This window comes from Lissotriton vulgaris, chromosome 9, assembly GCF_964263255.1.
Source record: "Lissotriton vulgaris chromosome 9, aLisVul1.2, whole genome shotgun sequence".
NCBI lineage: Eukaryota > Metazoa > Chordata > Amphibia > Caudata > Salamandridae > Lissotriton > Lissotriton vulgaris.
Genome location: NC_141697.1, coordinates 619057902 through 619069495, shown reverse-complemented (window position 1 = coordinate 619069495; position 11594 = coordinate 619057902). Strand labels below are relative to the sequence as shown.

General features: G+C 44.3%; 1 protein-coding gene across 5 annotated transcripts in view; it reads right to left on the bottom strand.

Moving 5' to 3' along the window:
* The window catches only part of AKT2 (AKT serine/threonine kinase 2), a 644724-nt gene that overhangs the window by 488666 nt on the left and 144464 nt on the right, over window positions 1-11594 (bottom strand). Inside the window, exon 1 of one of the 5 annotated variants that reach the window (XM_086938263.1) lies at window positions 4025-4151. The exons of the other annotated variants lie outside the window; for them this stretch is intronic. The gene's annotated coding sequence lies outside the window, so the exon portion shown is untranslated. Of the gene's footprint in view, window positions 1-4024; window positions 4152-11594 lie in introns of those variants that run through there. 5 annotated transcript variants of the gene reach the window in all.

Sequence of the window (11594 nt, the reverse complement as noted above, 5' to 3'; positions counted from 1 at the left end):
GACAACCAGCTGACAATGGCTAGCCAAGTTAAGGCAGTCGCCGCCTCTTGCCTCTACACCCTCAAAATCCTCAAGAAATTCTTAGCTCCTGCTCAATACTTGTAGAACCCTCACCCAAGTCCTTGTCACCAGCAAACTAGACTAGGGCAATGCCCTCTTTGTCAGTAGCACTGCCCAACTGACCACAAGACTGCAAAAGCAGCTGCCAGACACAATCAGGCTTCACCTCCACACGCCATCACAGTGTACCTCAAAGACCATCACTGACTCGCGCACTTAGAAAGCACGACACGACCTAAGCCACACAAACCTCCGAACCTGAATCAACTTCCAAACACCTACCGGACAACTTTGTTCTGTCGGACTCCAGCTCATACACATCTCTTGCATTTTCAGGGCAAGACCTGATGGCCGAGCTTTCTCTTGCCTCACCCCCAAAGTCTGGAATGACCTGGTTCTTCAAGTAAGCGCCACCTCATCAGTACTTGAATTTCGCACACAAGAAACTTTAGAGATGGCTTTTTAACGAGGCTCCAGACCCGGTCTGCTCAGGATATGCTTAAAAGTGCCAGGATACCCTCGTGGGTGTCATGTGCTCTACAAACATTCATAACATAACCTATCCAATATCAGACATGTGTAATAAATGAGAACAAGAGTTTATTGTCTCATGGTGGTAGTATGCTACCCAACCTGAACAGTACATTAGGGTACAAAAGTATACTAACCATGAACATGGCTTTTTTCCCCCAACCTCTTGCCAGAGGGATTGGGCCTTTTTCCACACCTCTCAACAAGTATAAAAAAACGTCTGTGTTGATAGGAACTGGTATTTGGAAGGCTAAGAGTCTGCTGTGGCCAAGCATTGCTACATGCATCTGAAAAGTCTTCAGTGAGCGTTACATCCTTTCCACTATCTTAGTGCTGTTCAGTGTCCCACAAAGGATGGCGAATGCTGAAGGGTCGGTGTCCAGCAGGAGCATCACCACGCCTTGGCAAATGCAACCAACGCAGGAAGTCGAGAAGGCGCAAGGTGGGGACCAGCAAGGTCCAGGGGACTCACCACAAGCAGGGGAGTCAGGGCAGGAACCGAGCAATCAAGGAAGCCCAAAGACAACAAGTGCGACCTTCAAATGGACCCACAGGCGGGAGGCACTGGAGTCGCAAGAGGACCTCAAGCGGCCACGGATGCACACAATGCGGTGTGGCTGAAAATTCTAGTCACAGGAGATGTTTGAGGTTGGGGTTAAGTGAAGCCTGAAGACCTTCTTGGAAGGATGCCAACAAGCCTTAGCAACTGCAAGTTGGACACGTTGCACAGGGGTTCGGTTATTGCAACCACCACAAGGGATACTGGCCTCAAACTTGCTATACGGGCAGGGCAGGCCTCGGGAGCTGTGAAAAAACACCACCTGTGTTGCAGAGCCCACGGAGTCCGGAGGGGCTCAGGACCTGTAGACCGGTCGACTTAGTTGCAGTTCCTGCAAATGCAGGGGAGTGACTCCTTCACTCCAAGGGAGATTTCTTCAGGTGTCTTCGATGCTTCACAGGCCTTGGCAGGTTCCTGTAGGATATACAGGCACAGATGATGCAGCAGACTGGAAGGGAAACAAGGTCAGGCCCAAACGAAGTCCAGTAAAGTCCAGATTGCCCAGGTGGTAGAAGTGAAGTTATGTCGGATCTGAATCTTATCCCACGACGAATCTAGAGACCTACACCCAGGTAAGACGTTAAGTACCCTAAGAAAAGGGTTGGAAAGATTCAGGGGAGGATCTGACAGGAGGGGGAGGTTACTCCCATGTCCTTTGTCCCGTTTCGCACCAGAGCAGGAGCAAACGGCTCCCAGGACTAGTTTGAACTGGACTATGCACAGGGACACCAAATATGCCCCTTATGCAGACTTTCTGGCGCTGGCAAGCGCACCCACCCAGCCCTAATACCCTAAATCCTGTCTGGGAGGTGGTCCCTGTGACAGGATGCCCATTGTTCTACCTTCCTCTTCTCAAGCTTGGCTCAGCAGCAGGAGGGAAGAAATGTGTCTCTGGTCGGCAACAACCATTTTGTGCTGCCGGGTCCAGAAGGCTGGTACCGGGAACACTGAAAGCCTAACAGAGGGCTCTATCAGTGCTTGGAATCATACCTCCCACACCGTTTATGGTGTGGGCTTGGAATCATAGGCTATGATTCCAATATGTTTGATACCAAACATGATAGAATTTGTTGCAGCCGTTTTCGAGATGGTCATTGCATAATTACGCGGTGGCCCTCTATATAGTATATGGCTGCTTCACTGACAACCCGGGAGAATGGACTCCGTAGGCTTCAAGGGTGTCCTGCTCATGCAGGGGCACCTTCTCACTTAGAACCAAGCAACCTGCCTTCAGGATTGTAAAGGCCTGCTATAGGGTGACTTACAAGTTTTAAGTGCATTGACCCTTAGATATAGTAAACCTATATCTTTAGTAAACGGTGCATGCACTAACTTACGCAGACTGCAATGGCAGGCCTGTAGTTCTATTTTGAATTGTCTCTCGTGGGTGGAATATTTTATGCTTCAGCCCATGGGAGAACTCTGGGGTACCTATGCCCTGAGTGCATAGATACCATATACTAGGGACTGACAAGGGTACCCAGTATCCAATCTGGGATGTACCCAAGTACTGAACACAACAGTTTAAGGAGAAAGTAGATAGACTGGGGTCCTGAATAGCAGGTTCCCAGTCAGGCTAGTCAAAAACCAGTATAGCATCAGGCAAAAAGTGGGGTTAACCATGCCGTTGGATCCTACCTTCCTACACAAAGCCTTCTCAGGTATGACCCCATGAATATGAAAGCATATACTCCTGAAAACAGAATGAACCCCTCAACTGCCAAATTCAGAAAGAAGTCAAAAGAATACTGATGAACACATGACCTTTTTCCCATCTGGGACCAGAGGTGTTTGTGCTCTCTAGGATATTCTCCCATACGGAGTCCCTCCTTGATGAGGGTGCTGTCCATCTGGGACGTGCGGTGTTCTCTCAAAGGGAATCTCCCATACCATGTCCCTCCTTGGTGATGTTTTTATTTTCATGCCACCTTGAACACTGTAAAGCACTCTGTCTGATACCCGCGAAGGACATGTTCGTGCTATATAAAACTTTATAAATAAATGCTTCGAGTGTGATCCATAAATGTCTGAAGAATCTTGGCTCTGGATGTTGGGCCAGCACTTCGAGGGCTATGCACCAAGTGGAACCCTTTACCTCGTTCTCTGAAAATCTGATCATCATAATGAATTCCTGCATTTAGAAAAACTAGTTCCATGGGTTGCATATTCAGACTTAGTGTGTGTAGATCTGGCACTCTCTCTTTTGTGTGAGACCACAATCTGGCCTATCGTGCAAAGCTAACAACCTGGATATTTGGGGTCGATTTGAGCTCTGCGTTCCGTGCGTGCCTATGTCTATTTTTCAGAGCCTGTGCCATGAAGCTTTTTCTAGCTATATGGGTATTTTATAAATCTCTGCTGCATACAATAATGTGAACTGTTACTAAATCACGTTCACTAAACATCATTAATAGCCAGTAAACCGTTTGTAGGTATATTAAAGAACTTCAACAGAAGCGGGTTGATTATTATCTCACCCAGGTCACAGGCTGACAAAAACGCTTGCAAGTGCAGCACAGTCCACCCTCAATGATATAGGCAAATTATTAAGGGTGGCCAAACACCTTACATTAATTAGGCCCACAAGCTGAGCTCTCGCGACCAGCCTATAAACACTTCTTTCCGTAACCCTTCAAAAATATATACGAAGGTCACCCCACGGATCTTCACAACAATCAAAATTGTGTAACATATGTTGGTCGGTGGAGAGACATACACTTGTTGCAGCCAAGAACGGCAATCCCACGTCATCCGCAACACACTACACTTACCATGTCGAAACGGAAAACTTTTCACACTTTTTTTTTTTGAAAGACACTTATACACGATAAAGCACCCGATGCGTCTTTAGAAAATAATATACGATCCCGTTACCTGCAAACGTAATTAATCAGAATGAAAGTTGCGTGCATTTTCGATGCCGCCCGCCTTATCTCCTTGGACCGTGGGCTGCTATCTCTGGAGATAAACAGCCCGAGCTGCACACGCTCAGATCAAAGGCAGGAGCCCAGAAAAACAGGAGCTGGACAGAGCAAACATTTAGAGAAAAATTAATCCGAATCACCTGACTAAATGAGCCAGGGCAGTCCGAGATTGAAGCAAAACAGCTTTCCCAAGAGTCAACAGATGGCAACATACGGGCTCTATCTTAACGCTACCTTCCATGTCAGAAAGATTCTGGCAACAGCTGCAGTTAAAACAAGCAGAGGCAAAGTCAAAAGACACAGCGTTAATTAACTACCAAGCCTTTTAGCTTTAATTTTTGTTTTGTAAAATGTTATGGGGGGGGGGTGATGATATATATATATATATATATATCAGCTATACTTCTGTTAAGAAACTATAACTCGCGGCCTAGAGTTACTTAACGGCACGAGTTTGAGTTTCTTCAGATAAGTAGAACTATATAACTATATCTGCCAAATTTCTATGGTTTTGAGTAAAGAGTGAAACAAATATGACTTCCGTGTAACCTTTGTTTTTTCAGTGAAGTGCTATAGTTTTTTTTAACATAAAGTAACACAATTGAGGGGGTGCTAGAGGGCCCACGGCAAGATGGCTGCACTGAAATTCAGTCCTGCCCAGTCAGGTTTAATAATACGCCTATAATCATGGCTTCTGCTGCCCACTTTACAGAAATCAGACCAGTAGCTGTATCAGGATGAATAGAGTAGCAGTATTAAAAATAGTGATTTTGCCCAAATTCCTTTTTTATTTGTGAACATAACCAATGGCTTACCCATGCAATTTTTTTCAGAAACTTAGATCACTTCTGCTTACATTGATATGGGCAGAAAAGCAGCTGAAAATCAGTTGGGATGTACTCACATTACCATATGGTCGAGGGAGGTTTGATGCACCCGACTTCTAACTTTATTTGTGCACACAGGCTCACTTCGCTCATTACTGGTATTAAGCATATGAATATGTACCAGACCTAGTTGTTAAACAGGACGATGGTCATCCCAGTCTGCTCCTGGCTCTCCTGCCACACAAACAAGAGGGGATGCCACGCACAGAGATTAACACATTGTATTTCAAAACGACAGCGTGGTGGACACTAGGGGGAAGGGAAATTACTATTATATGCTCCAGCACTGCCATTGCGGTGTCATCCTGCGATTTCTGTTTTGCAGGAGGATAATACGCTTAATCTAGTCACCCAGGCAGGTCTAAAGACTATGGAGGACGTCTTCCCCAGTTGTACCTTTGTGGCCCTTGAAGACCTTGTGGGCACACAGATACGCACCCCTCTCTTGAAGTTTGTATGCTATTGACTCCCAGCTGTTCTATGTGATCTATACCCTCCATTTCCAGCGGCTCTTCCGACCGCCTTGCAGGTATTGCTCAGTAGTACAACATGCAGACATTTAGTAACTAAATGATGTACTGCAGCACAAACAGGCAACTGGCAGGGTGCTGGAGAGCTACATTAGGATGTCTATAAAGGGATCAGATTGGAAATTAAATGGTGTGCACAACTACACACACCTAATTGTAATCTGTGAATATTACACTTTAAATGTTTGCATCAAGTGTATTATACTCTTGTTGAAATTTGCAAAGTTGGGCTGCAGGCAGACACCAACTTTGTACAGTGTGGGACAATGAAGGCAGACTTCTTGCATCTGGCTTGGCAGTGTACAGCCATAATGAAATGCTAGACTCAAGTCCCTGAGACTTTAACTGGGTTTGCTACGGCTGGTCAAAGACCTCCAATCAGATAACCAGAGATTTGTGTCTGTGGACCTGCTGTTGGGTAAGAACCGAGTGTCCCTCCACTGGAGAAGCAGACTTAAACCCACCAAGAGCAACTGACTAACATATATGACCTACTACAGTTCCCAATTGGAACGCTATGTGGAAGAACCATTGGGCCCTTCAAGACCCACTGATATCTGAAGTCCTCTAACAGCATACCTATCGGTACACCTGGACTGGATGCTGAGGAGGGCGGGAAGTAAACAAGGTTACAAATCCATTGAATATATGTCAGTATTGCAAGTGAACTATTGCAGTGTTAGGCTTCTATTTAATCTCTGGATATGGCAAGTGGAGGACGAGCGTGACTGTTTGATGTCTCATTTATATGGCGCAACATGTTGTATTGGTTTTTTTTTTTTAAGTGAACAATAAAAAAAAGTTACCCAATTATCGTAAATTAATACAACCACCTTTGGCCGAGTGTGGCAGCGGTATGGCAGGTGAGGGTTTTTCCCCCCACATTGGGCTTCGGATCGACTATATTTACTCCCGGGATCCATGTCCCTACATATCTCTATTGAATACCCCACCCCCCATTCGCGGACCAACTTCACGAATCCCCCTAAAACCTTTCCAGACAGCAACTCAACGAGCTTGCATAGTAGTTTTGAAAATTTGATAAAGATTTGTCAAACTGCACCAAAGTTATTAGCAAAATAAAAAATACTTAGTCTATGGGAAAAGTTGGTCCGGACTATAACAACCTATCGCCAGTAGGATGGAAGGAGATATATATAGGTTTCAATGAGGCGGCTCCTTTTCTTGACAATGTTGTCAGTTGGAGACGCTTCATTGACGATATCTTCTTCATTTGGTTAGAAGACAGCGATTCTTTGGAGGAATGCATACTTTGGCTAAACGCAAGTGATGGCATTCTGAAGTTCACTGCAAAAAGCAGCTCTATCCAAGTAGAATTCTTGGTTATTTTGATATTCAGAGGAAATAACATCATCGAGGTGAGTCTATTCCGGAAACCCACGGCAAAGAACACAATATTGCAATATCAAAGTTTCCACCCGGCATGCCAAAGGGATTAGATTCCCTGTGGAGGATTTTTGCGCGTTAGACGCAACTGTACTGAAATACATGAATTTCATAGACATGGAGACGCTTTGAGAACCCGACTCCTTGACAGAGGGTACCCACATAGACTGGTAAGATATAAGAGGGCCAAGTATTACAATCATGATGCCTTATTGGCAGGCACTCGCCGTATGCCCAAGGACAAGGTGGTGTGTGCTATTAATCATTCCCCGCTAAATTTCAAGATTAAGAACATCATCCAACAAAAATTGGAAATTTTTGAATACCAGTTAAGACTAGACAACTGGAACCACCGTTGGTGGCATACCGAAGAATCCGTAACTTACGTGATATGTTGGTACACACTAAACCGATTGTACCTAACACTTTGTGCTAGAAAACCGTGACTGGGCTTCCATTGATCTTAGGCAACCACAAATGAGGGTCTTGCCAAGCGTTTGAGATTGCCATAGTCACAAGCTCCATACAATATTAGGGCACCATTGTTAACCTAAGACAACTGACTAACTGTGGGAGTTATAACATTGTGTATATGTTAATATGCCCCTGTGGTCTAGCTTATATAGGAGAGACATCCTGAGAATTTCGCATTAAATACAGCGAACACAAATCCGCTATACATACCAGCAAAGTGATAGCCCCTTTGGTACAACATTTTGTGGATAAACACCACTCGGAAGAAGAAATTAGGTGGTGTATCCTAGAAAAGATTAGGGGAAAGATGGGTATACCGATGGATGTCGTCCGTAAGCAAAGGGAGACCTATTGAATTTTCACCCTTGATAGTGTCAAACGAGGATTAAATATGGACATACAATGGCATGTCACAAAACCTTGGTGAGGCACAGCGAGGTATAGTGAGGGTTGCTAGATCTTGAGTTGGGACAACCATTACTTTAGACGGCGGTCTAATGCATGTATGGTTGTTGCCATGAATTCTGTCTTTACAATCAGCACCTATGGATAGAGCATTCCCCTTGTAAGGATTGGTGTTGTGGGCTAACCGGCATAATTAGATATAGTGAGGGACAGCCAGTGTCTCCTGTATTTAAGTGGGGTCGTAAAAGCCGTGGGGTAAGATCAGTGTCTGCAGTTACGATACGATTGTGTCAATGACTTCGGTTCAATTCCTGGAAGAGAGGGGGTCGGGACTCTCACGGGGGTCTGGTGTATGTAGTCCGGATGGGTAACAGCAGTGATGCGGGGTAAATATCAGCAGTTACGAAACGGCCGCATGGATTGCTTCGGCTCGATTTCCGAAAAGGTGGAGTTCCGAAACTTCAACGGGGTCTGATGCATGAAGTCAAGATTCGTAAGATCTTACCCCACAGCTTTTACGATATTTGGACCAAACACACCAGACTCCTGTGAGAGTGCCGCAATTCCCCTTTCTCAGAAACTGATCTGGACTACTCTAAGTGGTCGCATTGAAACCACAGACATCGAGTATACTTTCTTCGGGGACAGCGGTTTAAATACAGACTTCAGGATCCTGACCCACATGGCGGATTCCTTATCTACCTTGCAACCACGCCTTTCTACTAAGATTTATTGCCCCACCTGCATCCCTGTCCTGATGAAGACCCTCTAGCATGGTTTTATCCTAGAAAAAAATAAAATACAGCCTTCCACCAGCACACCTCTACTCTAGTACATAGTATGATTGTCACATAAAGCCTCTCACATTAAAGTCAATGAAAGAATAGTAAACACCAAGCTTCCTGGTAGACAGAGCCTGGCTTTTGACGACACAGCAAACGTGACAAGACAAGAACAAGATTTAAAGGCTTGTTAACAGAAAGAGAATACTGGTTTGAAAGGATTCAGTAAATAGGCTGTGGGCCAAAGAAGGGATAGACTCAAACTGGACAACCTAAAGCAAATACAGCAAGCAGATAGAAAAAACAAGCAAATAGGAGTTACAAACCACAAAGCCAATGGTGAGCAATGGGCATGCATCCCCAGGGAAGCTTTCCGAATGTCTCAAAGATGTCATTATCAAACAAGACAGCTGTACTGTCTGGTAGACTTCGACCTAAACAGGGCTCGTTGGAAGCCCAAAGTCAAAGTATATTATAAAATATAATTTTAGTAAAATCAACATATCTTGGCTAATGCAGATCTAAAAACTAAGACCAGTTCCTTATCACCAGAAACTGTCACATAGCATGCAAGTGCAAGGAAGAAATGTTCAGATTTTCAAATGGCAAAGCAGGATGCTTTCTATGCATAGCCAATGTTTGCTGATGGAGAGAAACAGAGCAAACACAAGGAGATGATTAACGGAGCTCTGAAACTTTCCAGACATTAACCCCCCCCCAGTCACGTATCTGGGTTGAATCCCTCACCGTTCTTTAGCTCACTGCACCACGCCAGTTCAGACCCAGTCATATGCAAATCAGTCTTAACCCTCTTCTTCATGGGAACAGTCCAGCCTGAACTGCCAAGCCAGGTCTTCCCTGCACTGGAAACAAGCATCCTGGAGCTAGTTTCGGGGTAACACCCCTAATCAGCCAGGCTAGCTTGAATCCAGTGGCAAAGTGAGCAAAGGACCTTCGTCTGGGCATACACTTCCAACTGGCTGGGCTTAAACTGGAGTGGCATGGGGAGCAAAAAAGATGGATTTAGGCCCGATCTCTGTACTGGGGTGAATGTTCGACATTGTTCAACATTCTGTCCATCATCTGTCACCCCAAGTGGGACAGGAATGCCCAGACGTGGGTCCCGTGCTCTCCAGGTCACTGGAGTCAAGCTAGCCTGGCAGATGAGGGGGTGAAACCCTGAAACCGGTCCCAGGATGCTTCTTTCCAGTCCAGAGAGAACCTTCAATAATTAATACTTAAAAGGTTTTGTAATTTATAATGGCAATAGCTTATAGATTTTGTAAATAACTTTTGTGAAGATTATGTTCAGTGTATTTTATTGTGACGATAATCCAAGAACAGAATTGAAATATTAACATCTTTTTGTTACATTTGTAATAAAGCTTGAAACATTGAGAGAACTTATTTGAACCAGGTGTTCTTGAATGGTTGCACAGATTGATGCTGTGGTGGTGCTGATTGATGTTGTGATGGTGAACGAGTGATGCTGTGGCGTTCAGTGATGCTGTGGTAGCGCATAGTGATGCTGTTGTAGCGCCTAGTGATGCTGTGGTAGCGCAAAGTGATGCTGTGGTGGTGTAGAGTGATGCTGTATGCTATGCTATGTTTTGTTTTGCTATCCTATGCTTTGATTTGTTATGCTATGTTTTGTTATGCTATGCTATGTTTTGTTATGCTATGTTTTGTTATGCTATGCTATGTTTTGTTATGCTATGTTATGTTTTGCTATGCTATGTTTTGCTATGCTATGTTTTGTTATGCTATGTTTTGTTTTGCTATGCTATATTTTGTTGTGTTTTATTATGCTCTGCTTTGTTTTGCTATGTTATGCTATGCTATGTTTTGCTATGCTTTGTTTTGCTATGCTATGTTTTGTGTATTGTTATGCTATGTTTTGTTATGTTATGCTATGCTATGTTTTGTTTTGCTATGCTATGTTTAGTTTTGCTATCCTAGGTTTTGTTTTGTTATGCTATGCTATGCTATGTTTTGCTATGTTTTGTTATATCATGCTATGTTTTGTTTTGCTATCCTATGCTTTTTTTGTTTTGCTATCCTATGCTTTATTTTGTTATGTTATGTTATGTTTTGTTATGCTATGCTGGTGAGTGCATGAGTGTGAGTGAGTGAGTGAGTGAGTGAGTGAGTGAGTGAGTGAGTGAGTGAGTGAGTGAGTGAGTGAGTGAGTGAGTGAGTGAGTGAGTGAGTGAGTGAGGGTTAGGGTGTGAGGGTAAGCAAGGGTGTGGGAGTCCGAAGTAAATGTGGGCAGGGCAGACATAATAAGACAGAGAGAAGAGACTGGTGGTGACTGCGTTGGTCAGTTTCAGAATCAGCACAGTCTGCGAGGGGTCAACGTGTTTAGAGGCAAAGCATAGCAGATGTAGCATTGCAGCTAGCAAGTCGATTGTTTTCAAGCTACGTGTCCCTAGAGAGATGGCAACACAGCAACAGCATTTAAAGAGCAAGGCTACTGTAAACAAGCACAGTAGACTTTCACCCAGAAACAAGCTCTCGGCATTGCTGTGGTGGGGGAGCAGCAGCCTTTGAAGTCTAATGCGAGGCACAGACAAATGATGGTATGACGTGGCTGGCGATGGCGTGCATAGATCACATAAACTGTGTCTAATCCGCAGTTTTGGCAGACGTTTCGTACTGCTTACTAGAATCTCGCCGCAATGCTTCAGCGAGACGACAGACAGACACACACAAATTTTGCAAGTAGACCAGATGTTCTCTATTCATGAACATTGGGCTATCTAAATATGTATGCTCAAGATCTGTTCCAAAGGCCCTAGATCTGATGCATACCAAACTAATCCCACAGACACCTACTTTATTACATCTCGCATGGCAATAGAAGTACCACCAATCCGATAATGTAATCCGCATGTACACCCAAAATCCAGTGTACTAGTTCAATAATATTTTGAAGCATTCATCATAGACGACATCTTTTTAATATGGGGAGGCAATGAAACTTCTCTCAACCAGTTTGTCACATATATCAATAATAACACATACAACTTAAGTTT